At 40.7% G+C, this 17,799-nt stretch overlaps 1 long non-coding RNA gene across 1 annotated transcript; it reads left to right on the forward strand.

Annotated features, from left to right (window-relative positions):
* Positions 1-661: 661 nt before the first annotated feature.
* Positions 662-5,926, forward strand: LOC115576881 (uncharacterized). Its single transcript, XR_003982964.1, has 3 exons — positions 662-849; positions 2,409-2,454; positions 5,273-5,926. It is a non-coding gene; the product is annotated as an uncharacterized LOC115576881 (long non-coding RNA).
* The last annotated feature ends 11,873 nt before the right edge of the window (positions 5,927-17,799 follow it).

The raw sequence follows: 17,799 nt of genomic DNA on the forward strand, positions 1-17,799 counted from the left end.
CCACCACCCACTGCTCTGCTGGGATGGTTTAATGATGAGGACCAGTTCCACATGGACGATATGTGACCGAAGTAAAGATTCTTCTTCTTCTTCTTCTTCTTCTTCTTGTGCTCATTGGGGGAGGATGGCTCTTTGGTTTTACATTTTTAGAATGATGGTTGTTCTATAGTGTTTTGTGAGATTAGTAATGCATCTTTTGGAATAAGTATTTAAGGGGTTCTTAGAATGTTGTTTGAATAAAGTTACTTGAAAGTCCAAGTCTTCTTCTTCTTCTTTTTCTCCCTCTTCTTCTTCTCCTGTTTTTCTTCTTCTCATTCTTCCCTTTACTTTTTTCTTCTTCTTTCTCTCCTTCTCCTTTTTCTTCTTCTCATTCTTCTACTTCTCCTTCTTGTCATTCTTCTTCTTTTCTTCTTCTCCTCCCTTTTCTTCTTCTTCTTTCTTCTTCTCATTCTTCTACTTCTCCTTCTTGTCATTCTTCTCCTTTTTCCTCTTCTTCTCCTTCTTCTTCTTCTTCCTTTTCCTTGTATGTTTCTTTCTTTGCTTTCTTGGTTTTTTAGTGCTGCTGATGCACTTTTGATATTGAGAAAAAAAGATAAATCATCATTTTTTTCCTCCTTCTTCTTTTTCTTCTTCTTCTCCTCTATTAATGAACCACAGCAGTGGAGCCAGAGGTTGGTCACATGCACCACTCATGCTAATTGAAACACAGGTGTGCAGACTGACAGTGAACACACCACCAGCCAACTAACACAACAGAAACTTCTGTTTATCTTCAGTTAAATGTGGAGATTTAATTAATTCACTCATCACTAACGTCGATGAGGAGCCTCTGTACCAACCTGCAGCGAGGTGAGTTGATTTTTTTAATGTTATCTGACTGTTTCCTGCTGATTTAACTTCAGTGTTAAAGTTAGCAAACACGATTCAGCACTTATTCACAACTCCAGTCTGCTTAGTGAATGACACAGTGAGTTTATATCAGTTTAATGAGTAAAATACAACAATTAAAGTCAAACATCAAGAGTAAAAGTACTCCTGATGCAGCAAAATGGCTCCTGATCATGTTTGAATATAAATAAATATATGTTGCTCTTGTTTTGTGGTGCTTTAAGAAGAAGAAGTGGAGCGATGAATACAGTATTTGTCTCTGAAATGCAGTGAAGTAGAGGATAACATGGAAATACTCAAGTAAAGTACTCTTAACTGCAGCTAAGATCAATATAAACTTGTCTGAAACCTGAGTTATTGTTGTGTTTTGAATGCATTAAGTTTCCTAATGGTGACCTGGGAAATTGTTTTAGGAAAGCTGGCTCCTAACTGAAGTCGAAGCTTCTTCTTCTTCTTCTTCTTCTTGTCCTTGTTGTTCTCCTTGTTGTTGTTGTTGTTCTTCTCCTTCTCCTTCTCCGTGTTGTTGTTCTCCTTGTTGTTATTGTTCCTCTTCTCCTTGTTGTTGTTGTTCCTCTGCTCCTTTTCCTTGTGGTTGTTCTTGTTGTTGTTTTTGATGTTGTTGTTGTTGTTCTCCTTGTTGTTCTCCTTGTTGTTGTTCTCTTGTTGTTGTTGTTCACCTTGTTGTTCTTTTTCTCCTTGTTGTTGTTCTTCTTCTCCTTGTTGTTCTTTTTCTCCTTGTTGTTGTTGTTCTTCTCCTTGTTGTTGTTCTTTTTCTCCTTGTTGTTGTTGTTCCCTTCCTTCTCCTTGTTGTTGTTGTTGTTCCTCTTCTCCTTTTCCTTGTTGTTGTTGTTTTTGTTGTTGTTCTTCTCCTTGTTGTTCTTCTCCTTCTCCTTGTTGTTGTTCTCGTTGTTGTTGTTGTTCTCCTCCTTGTTGTTGTTGTTGTCCTCCTTCTCGTTGTTGTTGTTGTTCTTCTCCTTTTCCTTGTTGTTGTTCATGTTGTTGTTGTTGTTTTTGTTGTTGTTCTTCTTCTCCTTGTTGTTGTTGTTCTTCTTCATGCTTTTATTTTGTGTATATATAGCAGCTGATGGATCACCTTAAGGAGGATGATGTTGCACTACAGATGTGTAAATCTAATAAATCTGTTGCACTTTAGTTGAGTTTTAACTGAAGAAACATAAAAATGTTTAATCCAAAACAGATTTGTGCCTTTTTAAGTCAAATTTGCACCAACAAACTTGATAAAAGTAATAATACAAACACAGTGTTGTTGCAAAATAAAAAATGTCATCCACGTAGGATTAAATCTTTGTTCCTCAGCTCAGTCGTCTCTGCAGTGACTTTCAGTGGGTGGATATTTGAGCTCCTTGGTAACTGCAGACTGAGTCGGAATATCTCGTATCTATAAACTCCCGACGAGGCCGGTGATTGATGGCGATGTGAAGGAAATTGATTGAGCGTCTCGAATGGAAGTTGATCCGTCTCCGCCTCTTTATTTCTTTCTCTCTGCTGATGTGTTGCAGCCGAGCTCCAGCGAACCGGCTGACTCAGCAGAAGAAGAGGGAACAGGTGAGCCCACGCACACCTGCTGACATTTATACATGCAGGACAAATACACAAGCGTGCTGGGTTAAAGGAAAAGTAAAGCTGCTGCGAGGAAAATCACATTTAATTTAATTTCTCCACATCTTAATCATATTAGACTATATGCCGATGATGCAGTGTTTTATATCTTCACATGTTCATGAATTTAACTTCTTAGACGACCTCACAACTCAACCTGCTTTTAAGGTTTTGGCAATGTGAGCTTTTATTTGTATTTAACTGATACTTAATACCTTAAATCAAAAGAAAAAGTAATTCATTCTCACATTAATTGAATAATTTATGGAATTGTGTGAGTTTAAGTGCAACAACCGAGCAAAATGAATGTAAAATCACCACGGAGGGCGTCAAAACTCACTAGATAACTCTAGTAATGGTCAAAAATAATAGTTTTTATTCAGGAATATATACATTTTACTCGGGGCAAGACCACATTCATTTTCTACTGCATTATAACATAAAGTTCCCAAATGTTAGTCGACAGTAGATGGCCGCTTCGAAATGAGGGCGTAGTCTAAACCTGCTCTATATGAAGAGTGTGGTGAGATAACCTGTTGTGATTTGGTGATTTTGGTGAGTCACTGACCTTTGAAATCACAATGTCCTGATGACGTTTTCGCCGCTGATCAATGGCCCGATCCACAACTAGGACGCTGTGTGTGAAGTCGTGGTGATTCGTCAAACCCGCACTTGTTTTTAAGTTGATTTTCACGTGTATTAAAACCTGTTTAAAAGGACATCGTTGATATTCAAATGAGCAATTAATCATTGACAACACTGTCGATTAATCTTCTGATTATTTTCCAGATGAAACGATCAGTTGTTTGGCCTGTAAAATGTCAGAAAATGTAAATCAGTGTTTCCTGAATCATCGAATGTCTTGTTTTTGTCTTCAACCCACAGAGGAGGAAAATATTCACATTTAAGAAGCTGGAATCACATTATTTTGACTTTTTTCAATTAAAAAAAATCACTCAAACTAATTAATCAGTTATTAAGATTAACAAATAAATGATTTATTCATTATTTACAATGATTTCTTGATCTCAGGGCTGTAAATCATCATCATCTCCTCCTCGTTCTTCTATAATAAAGTGCTACAATATGTATTTGTTTCAGGGGGGGACTCACACTAAGTGAGACGTTTGGATTTGAGCGCCACATTATAGATGTAATAACAGTTTAAGGATACAATCCATCACTGCTGTCCTGTGTCACATCAGGCGGCGGCGGGAGGAGAGAAAAAAGGGAAGAAAAAAAAAGAAGAAAGAAGTTGATCCGTCTCCCCGGGTCATCGTTTTTCAGCGTATTAGATGACAAATAATTGGTCATTCATCAATAGCAATAGATGAAAGCTGAAATGATTTATTGCCTTTACAACAAAAATTGGGCCGGCCCTGCGATGATGATGGAGCTCTGTGGTCAGTGAGGCGGAGAGAGGAGGAGGAGAGGAGAGGAGAGGAGAGGAGGGAGGTAGATAAAAAAGAGAGGAGGGAAAGAGGAAGGAGGAGAAGGAGGGAGGGAAGGTGGAGTGAGAGAGGAAGGATGGAAAAAGAAAAAGGGGAAGGGGAGGAGACCAAGAAAGGAACAGGAAGGAGGGAGAAAAGAGAAGATGTGTCAGTGAATAATGAATTAAAATCTGAGTCTTTGTTTTCTTAAAACTTAAAGAATTTTTTCCCAAAAGAAGGAATTTTAGGCTTTCCACCTCCTCCACTTCTTTAGTCCCGGCTGCTCTGCCATTGACCAACTTTCAGGTCGTGATGGATCTCCTCCGACCCCGATAATCCCGCACAGTTGCAAGACGTGAACACGCTGCAATCCTCGTATTGATCTCCTCAGTGGAACACAGATCCCCGTCTGATTACCACCTCGCTGTGATCCTGACGGAGGGCCTCTCCATCTCCCGCCATCGCAGCTCGTCCTCCGGGGAGCGATCCGGACGAGGTTTAGGGTTAAAGCTGGGCGATAAACTGAACACGTGAGGGTGTGGACGGTCAGTAATCTACCCCATGTTAGTCCTGTCAGAGTATCCATGGGAGGAAACGATGTGGACTCATGTTGGAAGACAGTAAAATTAAAAGCAGTGGGTTGTTTTTTTGGGAGTTGATAGCGATTATTTCTAGTTTCTGACGATAAAACTGAGTCGTCAGCCTGAAGGTGGAGCACAGATTTGCTTGTGGAGAGTCCATCAGTAAGAACAAAACATCCGGCATGATTTAAAATAAGAATTAAACATAAATTTTGATGGTTTCTGAAAGCTTCTTTGACAATACTGGCTTCTAAGCTTGAGCAGTGAGAAAGAAACTATGAATTACAGCTGAATAATTTGTCAAAATGTGAAATTAAATCAAAACAGAACGTGTCCGAGTGCAATCTCAAAAACGCATATTCCGCAAAACTGCAAAAATGGCAATTCCCTTTTTAAAATAAGCTTTTATTTTGAAAATAACTCTTTAAAAATCATCGCGATATGAACTTTTTTTTTCAGCCCTACTATGAGCTAATCAATTGATTATTGATGTACAGTAACCACATTGCAAATAAAACCCAAAAAAGAAAGAAAGAAGAAAACAAAATTAGAGAAGATTTGGATGAATTTCGATTTGAAATTCTAAATTTAAGTTATCAGTAAACGTGTGATTGTTTCCTGACATCGACACTGAAACACACGGTCAGATTAAACTCGTAGTTTAGTGTTTTGTCGAGCAGATTATTTTGATGATCACTGAGACTTTTGTTTAAAAGGCTGTAATTGTAATTGAACTCATGTTTTCATCCACAGGATTTGAGGCTGCGTGGCTGTTAGAGGTGATGAGTCGAGTCTTCTGGCATTGAGGATCGATGTCATGATAACCGTCCCATCCTCACTTACAGCACCCTGAATGTGTTGCTTTGACTGGTCCATGATGAAAAAGGAGTCTGACGAACACTTCTTATATAATCGCTGGTTGCCATTGATTCTGGAAACTCTACATCTGCATCATCCAACAGTTTCCTTCTACTCCTCTTTTGGTATTTGACTTCATCCTGCTGGCAATCGGACTGTCGGCTGGCCGGGTTATCCCAAAACTCGTCCTGGAAAACCTGGAAAAACAAGATGACCAAAATCTTCTATCATCCTGGAACATTATTTAAACTAAACAACACAGTCTGGTATCAGTCGTATACCGTGTATTATTATAAAAACAGATTTTTCTTGCAAGGAAACCAGTGAGTTGCTGGTTTTCAGACAGCCATGTATAATACACTGAAAGAGCATTGGGGATACAAATTAATTAATTAATTGAGAAACATATTGGTGTATTGAGCAGCTAGACGGTCACTAAAAATGTCCTGGAAAAGAAAAACGTGGTGAATTTGCGAGAGATGTTTCGCAACATTTTTCCGCTCATCTCTGCTTTTTTATCAATCGACAAATAAAGTAAAATAAAAAAGATAACAGATTTTTTTACACATTTTATTTTGGCGGTTCCAGTCCTCCGTAATCCTTTTTCCCTGTCAGGTGTTTTTATTTGTAAAAAAGTAAAAAAAAACACCTTCCTCTCTGTCCTTGAATGTTACAGGAGCTTCTTCCTCTCCGTCTTAAAGTCACGGGACATGTTTTTCTTTCTGCTGTTAATTTGTCAGAGCACTTAATAACCGGACGGACAGCGGCCGAGTGAAAGCGCCTCAGTCCATCTCTGAGCTTTTTCTCGTCACCCCCCGTCACGGCAGCTACTTCATCCGAGCCGAGGCGCTCAGCCGGCCAGTTATCAGAAGTCGTAATCTGTGTGTTTATCTGGCGGCCGGCCGAGCTGGCACGTCTTCAGTCGGGGGACAAACTGGATCCACGACCTGCCAAAGCATCGTCCGAAACAAAATCAATAGATCCAGTTACAGTAAGAGGCCGTTTATCTCGTCATCTCGGGAGGAATTACAGCCGGGGCCTCGCTCTGTCGCGCTCCCTCTCTCTCTCGTTGCATTCTGGGAAAGCTGACAGAAAACGGGAGCTCTCTGTTGGTCGTGTCGGTAGGGGGCCAGTTTTGAGGATGAGTGGTGGAGGATTGTTTTACAGCCGGTGGACAAATCGTGAAATCTGAGAAGGTTGCACTTGATTTCTTTCTGCCCTCGTTTCACCTCCTTCGTCCACTTCACAGCGCTGTGCTTCATTCTTCCTGTATGTTGAATCTTCATCTTCACCTTTTCGGCTTCTCTTTTATTCTCTCCTGTCCAATTCTGTCTTTTTTAGCTTTCTTTCTCTCCAGGATAAACTCCTAATCCACCCTCTTCTTAACCTTTTGACCTTTCATCTGTCGTAACATCATAATGTTTTTCTTTCTTTCCTCTTAAGCTTCTTCAACTTGACTATTTTCTGGTTTCTCTTCTCTTCTATGACGGCAGACTGAATATCACTCTGTTTTCATATCAAGATGTCATTGTTGGACCTCCTCCCTCCAGGATTAAGCACACAAATACACATTATAAACCACCTGAATTCTCATAAATACAAACAAAATAAAGAGAAAATTATGAGCGATAAAGTCCTTCCTGGATGCTTAAGGGTCTTCTTCCATTTTATGCCTCCTTTCCACCTTCCCTCCCTCCTTCCCTCCCTGTGTCCTTGCCTCCTCTGCCCCCCGGTGTCATTTGGACTTCCTCTCAGATCACGGTCTCCTCTCTTCTGCTTCTCTGACTTCTGTAATTCTGTTCACTCTCCCCTTCCTGAGTAATTGAAGTAATTTCCCACCTTGGCTATGATGAATGTGTCCCGCGCTCACGCCGTGCCCTTCTACTTTAGCCGGCCTAATTAAAGAAAACATTCCATGATTGCCTATTTTTCCTCGAGCGTGACAACCTATTATTCTCCCCAGCACCTGATTAGAGAGTTATTATGCTTAGATTTAGATTGATTTAACCAGGCAGCCTAATAAAAGACTACTTGGGGTTTGATTTAAAGTGGGGGAATTGCAGGTTTTGGAGCCAGTCACGGTGTGTAATTGTTATTACTGGTTCATGATATGGGGCCGAGTCGCGGGGAGGGGAGTTCTCGAAATTGAATTAGAAAATTAGAAGGTCACTCGGCGTACAACAGGTGACATTTTGGGACATTCTTGCCACGATAGAGCTGTCAGGAGGAGGGGCGTTCAGGCACAGATTTGTCCGGAATGATAAATCGCATCCATCACCGCCTGACGAATCTGACATATTTCTATCAAAGCAAGATTAATCTCTCCATCAAAAGGAGGCAACGTGGCTCATAATCATCCGACAGAATTGGATGCAAAATTGGGTGAATTGACTGGTGTTTGTGTTGTGGTGCTCCGCTGTGGCTCGATACTATCTCACAAGAAGCTAAATTGGAGGATACAGTGAGTGCTTTATGAAAAAAAAAAAAAAAGAAAACTATCTTTTTAATTGTAGTGAATGATTCTTTGGAGCAGAAGCTTTTGTAGGTTTGCAGATTAGGATTGGGTTAAATAGGTCCTTCAAAGAGCATGCAAGCCCAACAAATGTTTAGTAGGTGTCTTCATTAAAGGTGCATTTTGTCAGATGTGACCAGAATTTACTTTAAAACATTCAGAATATGAACTGACATCATCGAAATGGGAGCAAACAAAAGTGTAACGACGGACATTTTGTCAAAGGATGTCTATGTACTGTGTTGCAGAGATATCTACTGAAGTTAGCATGCTAACCAACTAGCCTTGGCCCATCCTTTCCCCTAATTAGTCACTTTACATCTCAAGAGGTGATTATCCGACAGCGCAAGTAGTTTTTGCCAGCTGTTAGCATAATAAATGAACAAAAAAAAACCTCTCAAAATGTCAAGAAATGCTGTAAATCGCCTCCTTCCCTGAACCCCTGTCTTCAAACTGACATCTGTCGTCACCGAGAATGAGTTTGGTTTCCAGCTGTCTTTATTGGGAGGCCGTGTTTGAGGTCGTGGTCCAGTCAGCTTATAGGGCCACTTGCAAGCTAACTGAGCTAATTAGCTAATGTCAGCTAACAAAGAGCAGTAAGTGTCAGCTCAAAAAATCTTGGGTGCAGCTTCTTGACTGGTGAACTTGTGAAAACCAAATGTAATTTTTACATCTTTAAAATGTATTTTTATTTTAGATGTTGTTGACATTGTTAAACCTTGCATAATAAAACCAGAACCTCCTGAATTGTGTCTTCAGAAATAAATAAATAATACATTTTTAGATGATAAAAGTTTTTAGAGAACAAATGTTATTTCAAATGATGGTCAAATGTTTAAAAGATAATTCAGACAGAAAATGCATCTTTTTAAGGCCTCAAAATGTATTAAGTGTGTAAAAAAATACTAATATACTTCATATCCAGGACATATCTGAGTAAATTTTATATGTTTTATGATGTTTCTCCCTTCACTACTGTCTTCCAGCGATCATACAAAGTTCTGCGGTCAGGTTCTGGTCCACATCAGGATCTCTACAGCTGAAAACAATGATTTAAAGGAAAGTCTTACAGTTGCAGGCACTTGTAATTGGTACTTGCCACCTTGCTTGAACCTTTAAACACACTATTTATTCTTACAAATGCATTTTAAAAAGTGGCACTGGCACTGTAAATATGTGATTGGTGCCTACTGTAGCTAACATCTGTTTTTGGAGCCCCCCCCCTCCCCAAAAGCTGAATGATGGCCCGTCCTCTCCGTGGCCTCGCTCACATCTAGTTAGCATAACTGCACTTACTGACGCGGCTGAGCAGCATTTTGATGAATGGCACGATTAGAGGTAAAATGAACAATTTGACTCGGGCCACGCCACGAAAGCACACGGGCTTTACACTGGCTGTCAGAGGGGAGAATCAAGTCCATCTTTCATGTCTGAAATCCAGCAGTGTCAGAGTGAGCTCTGTGCAAGTTGTCTTTGACATGTATTCACTGTTGGCGTTATTGGCAGTCACTCCTTCACTGTCACGGTGAGTAATGGCTGCGTACTGTACTGCAGCTTATAACTGCATGCGTAGATTGATGTATGAATAGATGGAGAGACTGATGGGTACATACACAGATACTGTAGGTGAATGAATAGATATTTCAAACGCATTAAGTAATATCATGTTTGAAATGGATGAATGCGTCACAGGAGCGGCACAGTCAAACAAACCCATTGATTAGTGTTTCAGGCCGTGTGTCATCTTGACAGAAGACAGAAAACAGAAAACAACCCTCGGCTGAAGTTTATAATGTCAGTCTTTTTAGATGATGTGTTTAAATTACTCATGACGTGTTCATTAGATGGAGTATGGCATAGAAATATGGTGCATGTGCATGTAGAATATTTTTAATATACCGACGCTGAGGAAGGATTTTGAATGGCTCTTGTTTCGAGGCCACAGCTGCAAAAAACAGGGGGGTCAAAGGTCAAACCTGGCTTTCCATGCCTCATTGATTAATAATTACAAAGAGAGAATTCAGACCTGGTATTAACATCCATCCTGAGTGATCTGATCAGTCTGGTCAGTCCACACGTGCCGTTAACAAGCGTCTCAACTGAGCACTTGATACGAATATGCAAATAAATCCTTGGAACAAATGGACATAATGTTTTTTATAAAGAAATAAATATTGAAACATTGGCCGAATTGACAGGAAGGCTCAAATAATTAAGAATTCATCAAAAACAGCTTTTCCCAATGTTTATAAAGTCTCTCCTGGCTCCTCAACTCACAAAATTGAGCGATTTTATAAGGGAGTCTGGGTGTCTTCCTTCATGCGCGTCCAAGGAGTATCTTATACTGATTTAAAATGTCTTTCTTCAAGGTGAATTCATATGAAACTGTGCTCAAACAGCTATTGGCAGGTAAGATACACTAGACACAGAAATATACAAGAGATCCTGTGACAAACTGACAGCTTTTACAAGGAAATAAACAACTTATCATATTGCAGTAAGTGCTGAATTTATAAAAAGACACGAATGATATCAGAATTATCACAGACTTTGTTTCAACCAGTTTATAAAGTCTCTCCTGACTCGACAGCTCATTAAATTGAGCGATTTTCTTTGAGTCTGGGTACTTCCTTCAAAGAAGCGGCATATCTTGGTTACTGTTTACTGTATTTGTAAAATTTGGCATGTTTATGGTCCAAAACATTGTCCTCTTTCATAAATTCAATGAAATCAGTTGAATGAAGTAATTTGTCTTGGTGACATTGACACTTTAATAAGTATATCTCATGTATATTTTTTCCCCCCATCAATTTTATCGCTGGTCTAAAAAGAGAAATTGGTGTCATAAATGTTACAGCAGGTAGTACATCACACACAACTCCTCACATGTTCCCGTCCTCCTCGCCTCACTGTCTATGGTTGCGTCTCTGGCTTTGGTTGCCAGTTATGTGAAAGACCTGCTCGCATTCCCCCACAGTTTATTTGTTACATCGGTTATTAAAGCTGTCTGCCGCCTGGCAACAGAATGAATGGGAGGAAAATTGTGCACAGATAGATCCTCTATTTGTCCAGTGAAGCAGCAAATATAGACCTGAAGTGGCGCAGCATGAGTGGAGTGAGATATGGAGGGAAGGTGGGAGGATGGCAGGGAACGGGAGATGAGAGGAGAAGGGGAAGGGACGAGAAGAGGAGGATGAAAGAAGCAGAGGATGAGGTAGGAAAAGAGGGATGAAGGAAGAAGGTGAACAAAGAGTTTCTAGAGACGAGGAGGAGAAGAAAATCAGGAGAAAAATGGGATCACTGGGTTTTACATAAAGCATTAAACCACAGAATATAAAGCTTAAATCACAACATGAACATATTGAAAGAGACTTTACGCTCAAATTCCAATTTTATTTTGTGACATCACTCCACCAGGGTTAGGAAAACATGTTTCAGCTAAGCATACCAGCTTGGTCGCCAAAAACACAACTGGCGATGTCCCATCTTCCAGTTATAAATATCAGATTTTTGTCGCAGTAAACACGGACTGAGACGTTCTAATTTACGTCACACATGAACCTTTTTTTGTCTGCAGAAATCTAAAAAGTAAAAGTTAAAGGTTGTAGTAGAGATGAAAAGGAAAAAAGATGTTTGAGGTGGAAAACAGAAGAAGAAATCATGGAAATACCAGCTTGGTCGCCAAAAACCCAACTGGAGCCGTCCCAACTTCCAGTTGTTATAAATATCAGATTTTTGTCGCAGTAAACACGGACGGAGATGTTCCAATTTACGTCACACATGAACCTTTTTTTGTCTGCAGAAAACTAAAAAGTTAAAGTTAAAGGTTGAAGTAGAGATGAGGAGGAAAAAAGATGTTTGAGGTGGAAAACAGAAGAAGAAATCTTGAAAATGATCATCTTGGTCGCCAAAAACACAAGTGGAGATGATATGATAGTCAGGTTATAAACATGAAGATATGAAATGTTTTTAAGAAATTTTACGTAGCCTTTGACATGCACAAATGTAAAAGTATCTGTAGTTTTCAGAAATGTTGACTGCCAGTGTTTTTGTCCAGAGGATTCAAAGATACAAAGCAACATTGAGATGAGCAGCAGCACTTTAATGTCTGTTTTTTGGGGGGAAAACCGGAATTCAGTGATCAGACTAGAGATTTGTGGGATAAAGTTGAGAGTAGGGATTGAAAGATGACAAAAAAAGGAGGATGATGAGGTAAAAGTTAAATGTTGAAGTAGAGATGAGGAGGAAACAAGATGGTCTAGGTGGAAAAGAGAAGAAGAAATCATGGAAATACCAGCTTGGTCGCCAAAAACCCAACTCGAGCCGTCCCAACTTCCAGTTGTTATAAATATCAGATTTTTGTCGCAGTAAACACGGACGGAGATGTTCCAATTTACGTCACACATGAACCTTTTTTTTGTCTGCAGAAAATTAAAAAGTTAAAGTTAAAGGTTGTAGTAGAGATGAGAAGGAAAAAAGATGTTTGAGGTGGAAAAGAGAAGAAGAAATCTTGAAAATACCAGCTTGGTCGGCAAAAACACAGCTGGAGATGTCCCAACTTCCAGTTGTTATAAATATCCGATTCTTGTCACGGCAAACACGGATGAAGATGCTCAACTTACCTCACAAATATCCATTTTCTGCCCTGTGAATTCCCCCTAAAAATATCCAGTGGTTTCACACTTACACATGTTGGAACGCAGCCTCATCGCCTGTAACGCCACCGTCTTCCACCTCCACGTCCTGATATGACAGTCAGGTTATAAACATGAAGATATGAAATGTTTTGAAGAAATGTTACGTTGATTTTGACATGTGCAAATGTAAAAGTTACTGTAGTTTGCAGAAGTGTTAAGTGTTTGCACAGATATTAAGCGATATTGAGACAAGCAGCAGCACTTTAATGTCTTTTTTTTCGTGAAAATTCCGGGAATTCTGCGCAGAGATAATAGTGCTCTGATCAGGCGTGAGATGAGTGGGATAAAGTTGAGAGTAGGGATTGAAAGCTGACGAAAAAAAGGAGGAGGATGAAGTAAAAGTTAAAGGCTGAAGTAGAGATGAGGAGGAAAAAAGACGTTTGAGGTGGAAAAGAGAAGAAGAAATCATGAAACCAAATGCAGACGAGCAGGGAGGCATGAAGAGGAGGGAGGGCGGTAAGAACAAATTAAATGGTATGGAGAGAAATTAAAGTAAATGACATGGGAGTAAAAAAGCAGAGGGAGAAAGAGAAATCATACATGCACGATGTTTATTACTTGTTGGATAAATGAGATGTTGCAGCAGCTGGCTGCACGATAAAGCTAAACATTAAAAATAAAGAGATGATTTCTTTTAAAGGATTAATAGCACTCTGAAGTCACTGATGATCACTCACTGAAGACTTCATTATTCCAATTAATGGGCCCCCTCCGCTACTTGACCCGACCGTCAGAATTAGTGGCAAGGAACCTTTAAGTCAGATGGATGAACTGCCACAGCCTCGCCGGCTAATTGGCAGCCACAATCAAGAGCGAATATGTATCAGGAGAAGAAGAAGAGCCTGAATATATTAGCAGAATAAGAGAAGAAGAAGAAAAATGAGGCTGCGAGCAACATGGCAGCGCCAACTGTCTCCATGTCAGTGGTGGAGAAATGGTGATGGGGGCGGAGACGGAGGAAGAAATGATTAAGAAATCAAAGAGAGCAGAGCTAATCGTTTCTGAGGAGTTGATCAGAGTTTGGAGGATCGTATACATTTTGTATTTTCTGCATTTATAAACAAGCTGCCGAGGCCGCGTTCAAAGTCGTAACGCCTCGTTAATTTCAGTGGTTTTTCTAATTTAACGAGATCTTCTGCTTTACTTTCTCACACGACGACGGCGACACTTTCAACCGTAACGGTCGGAAAACACCAATACTTGTCGGGTGTCTGTGGCTGCAAAGTGCTGCGAACCTTTTCAGTGTTTGATTTTTCAGGGTTGAATTAAGTTTTTTTGTTGTGCAGTTTGTATTTAGTGACTGACTCTCCATCGACGGACTGTCAAAGTCTTCTGACCCGGCTGGAAAACTACAAAAATGTTTAAACTCGAGGCCGAAAAGATTTACACTGCTGCTTTTCCACCAAAATTTGCAGATCTACACAGGTTTTTTAAATGCCGGTCAACCCCAGTTCCACTTCCTGCAGGCAAGATGGCCCTTCTGTTGCGTTGTACGTCACTGACGTCACCTTTAATGTCGCCAATGCTCCGGAAAAACAGTTGTAACAGAAGAGAAAACAACAAATGACGCATTGTGAAAGAAGCATCAGTAACAAGAGTCATTTCTCTCAAGTTACCTGAGCCGAGGTGATAAACACCTGCATCTACTGGGTTGACCTGGTGTAAATGCAGAGTTTACACGTTCCCATCGCACACAAAAGCCTGATGTTGGCAGGTTTACGTGGGATTTGAAATATGTCAGTTGGAGGAAAAGTATAACTCAGCAGGTTAATCTTGTTCAGCAGTTTGCCTGCCTCCTGGAAGTTTTGGCACTGAGTTGTTTTGGCATGGTCGTCTGATGAGCCCGTAAGAAATGTGACTCATCTCAGCAGCAAAGACTTCACGCGAGGATACTACACAACACAACACACACCTGCTGCGACAGTGAGATCCCGGCTCTGTCTGAAGCGATGTGTAGGAGTGGAGTCGATACTACCAGTGTGGGCGGTGCGTTCAGGGGCCCTCGGGGGGGGGGGGGATGAACGGGGCCCAGGTGAGTCGTGCTGCGTGCAGACGCAAGCTTGTTTCCCCGCTAAAGCAAACATAACCGATGGCCTCTTCGTGTCCCGCCATCGATTTTTCTCTTTCACGGCAGAGGAGGGAAGAAAAAAGGGATAAAAAATGGCGCGGCGCTCTTCTTCTCATGCATCAGCCAAGTCGGGCATAAAATAGTCCGTTTGGATGGGTGATCATGAACTGGCAGCAACGGGGGGAAGTTTACCAGAGCTAAATGGATGCCCAGACTGCACTTTTTATCCGCCTCCCCACCTCGCGTTACAGCCATAATTTATGGTAATAATATCCCTTGGAATGGAGGGGGGGAAGAGGCAGATGAGAAATGGGCCTGCTCGCAGCATGTTTACATTGCCTATACGATGGCGGGGGAAAACAGGAGTTTTTTAAAGCGCTGCAGGGGAGAAAAGCGTCTCCTCGGGCTGATTGGAAAAGGTGATTCACCCGACGGTTGTTCAGTTTCAGTGAGCTTCAGCCGTCATTACAGGGGAATGGATTCAAGCTCGTGTGCACCGTGTTGCTGCTGTTCCGTTTGCAGTAAAGTGGTCACTTCTTCACTGTTTTGTGCTTTTTTTTTTTTCCTCAAAATAGCACATTACCTCCTCTCCTGCTGGTAACTGCAGGCGTTTTATTTTTTTTTTAAAAGGTGTTAAAAGTGCAGCAGATGATGACTCACATCTTCATCTGTTCTCCGGTTGATCCGAACTCTCGTAGAAGCGGCGAGGTGATGCAACACGTGGGTTCATCTGGCTGCGAGCGGCCCACGCGGTCACCTGAGCGCACACACCTCTCCCGTCTTTAACTATAAATAAACGTTCCGTAACAATAGATCCTGCTCTTAACGCTGCCTGTCGTCTTCTGAGGATTTATTTTGTTTTCTCTGTAATTAGCTTTTTGCACTTTACAGCGAAGTCTCGTGTATAAAGCGACGAGTCGTCAGCGTACGTCTAGAGTTTTTACCAACAGAGTAAAAACTGGAGTCCGTTTTATTTACGTTGCGTGTTTCATAAACTTTATTCACAGCGTACCGCCTCAGAGAATATTACACTCTTTCATATTCTCACTCCCAACTCATGTGTTTAATGTCTTTCTGGATTGTTAAACGCTGGTTAGGTTTAGGAGAAGATCCGCGTTAAAACAGCTACATTCAGTGTCGTAACGCAAGTTGTGCATTTAATGTACGTGACATCAGTTATGTCATTATTTATGTTACATGAATTAAACTGCGTCACTCTTGATGCTACAGGTGTTTAAATTAACATTTGATTTTTAAAAGTACCTCTAGAAGATCGTTTATCACCAGCGATACCTGTGCCAAAGTTTAAGAAAAGTGGATTTAGGATATTTTAATGTTTTTGTCTGAAGATTCTTCAGATTTGTTGAATTTTTCAAATGTATGACTCCCAGAAAATGTTATTGTTTTGTTTGATTTTAATGCATAAATGTGAGAAAAAAAACCAGCTAATTGAAGTGATTATCACATATTCATTTATTCATTCACCCCATTAATTTATTTGAGACCTCACTTAAAATATTGGTGAATAAAAAATGAATTCTAGATATCAAGAAACAAAGATAGTTTCATAAAATAATGAAACTTAATATAAACAAAGTGGTTAAAACATCTGACCCGGGAGGGGATGGTGGTTACAGAACCAGCGCCTCCTGTGACCCAGAAGAAAAAAGGCCTTTACAGCAGAATAAATGAGTCATGGGAGCGTTGGAGGATCCATCCAGCTCCTCCTCCTCCTCCTCCTCCTCCTCCTCCTCATCGTCGGCCCTATAAGTCGTGACAGCAGACAGAGAGCTAGTTAAGATCATTTACATCCCGGTCATCAAGACTTTGAGATGGCTCATTAGCCTCTAGCATGTAGATAAAGCTCCAAATTGACAAGTGCAAAGTATGGGCTGCTCCTTCAATTTGGGGGAGAACAGGAGGAGGAGGAGGAGGAGGAGGAGGAGGGAGATTGATGGTCCTGCGTTCTCTGGGCTCAGCCGGACCGACACCGTCCGGCTCAGACAGAAGGTCCAGAATGTGTTCCTGCTGCGACGGCTTCATTAGCGCGGTGATTAATGAAGTTGTCAAACTCCAACACCTCTCTCTCCTTGATTTTTATTTTTATTTAACCCTTAGCCACTTTTAAAAAAATAAAAAATAAATAAAACCTCCCAAAATGTTTCATCGAACTAATTTATTCTAATTACGCACGCCGCCTACTTCTGTGCCGCGTCCCCTCCCCTCCCCCCCAGCTTCTCCCCGCTCGCCTTAAACCTTTTGGTGCAGATTAACGTAACAAAAACTCTATTAATTAATGTTTTTGTGGCTTTTAATTTCTGGCAAAGGATGCCGTCTGGATGCAGCTGCCTGTCGAGGCCCGTCACTGTTGAACCCGTGCCAGAGAAGTGCAGATGTAATTCTGTTATCTCTTGCTTTAGTCGTTTACGCAAATTAATTTGAACAATTAGCCCTCTACCGGCCTTTCATGGATCACGGCGAGAGGGGCTGCCAAAAAAATGAACACTCAAAGATTTCCATTCCAGGATTAGATGAAATGTTACACCTGGTGACTCGGGTGAGTTTAAATTAAACGATGAACTTGAGTTAAAACACACCGAGATTGATGTGCTTTTTTAAAGAAAATCACCTGTGTGATACGCCGACTTTGACTTTGTGCGAGTCTTTTACAAAAGTAGAGGTTCATCACCAGGTGCTTCACACACCGAAGCGGATAAATACCATAAAAAATAATTAGAAGTGGGGAACAGTGTATCCCAGAGTTTCCATTACACTAATTAAAATAGCTGTAACCTTAAAGGATCTTCATTAGTCTGTGTTTTACTTTCCCACAGTGGTCTAAATGCTGCTGCGGGGGATTTTTCAACAAAGACGCTATAGTTGTTTTTGTGTTATCACCTTAAATCAAAGGTTTACTTTAGTTTAGTTTATCAGGATCCCCATCAGCGACGAGCTCGCGGCAGATATTCTTCCTGCGGTTCGACAAAAGCTTTGCATTGTGACCGTGAATCATCGCAACTTGGATCATAACACAGTTTATTTTTAACACTGCAAAATCAACCGAACATGCAGGATATCCAGCAGCTTTTATTAAGAGAGCAACCACCAGTGTTCAGTAAGACTTCCTTAAAATACTTTCCTTTTC

Source organism: Sparus aurata, chromosome 24 (assembly GCF_900880675.1).
Source record: "Sparus aurata chromosome 24, fSpaAur1.1, whole genome shotgun sequence".
Taxonomy (NCBI): domain Eukaryota; kingdom Metazoa; phylum Chordata; class Actinopteri; order Spariformes; family Sparidae; genus Sparus; species Sparus aurata.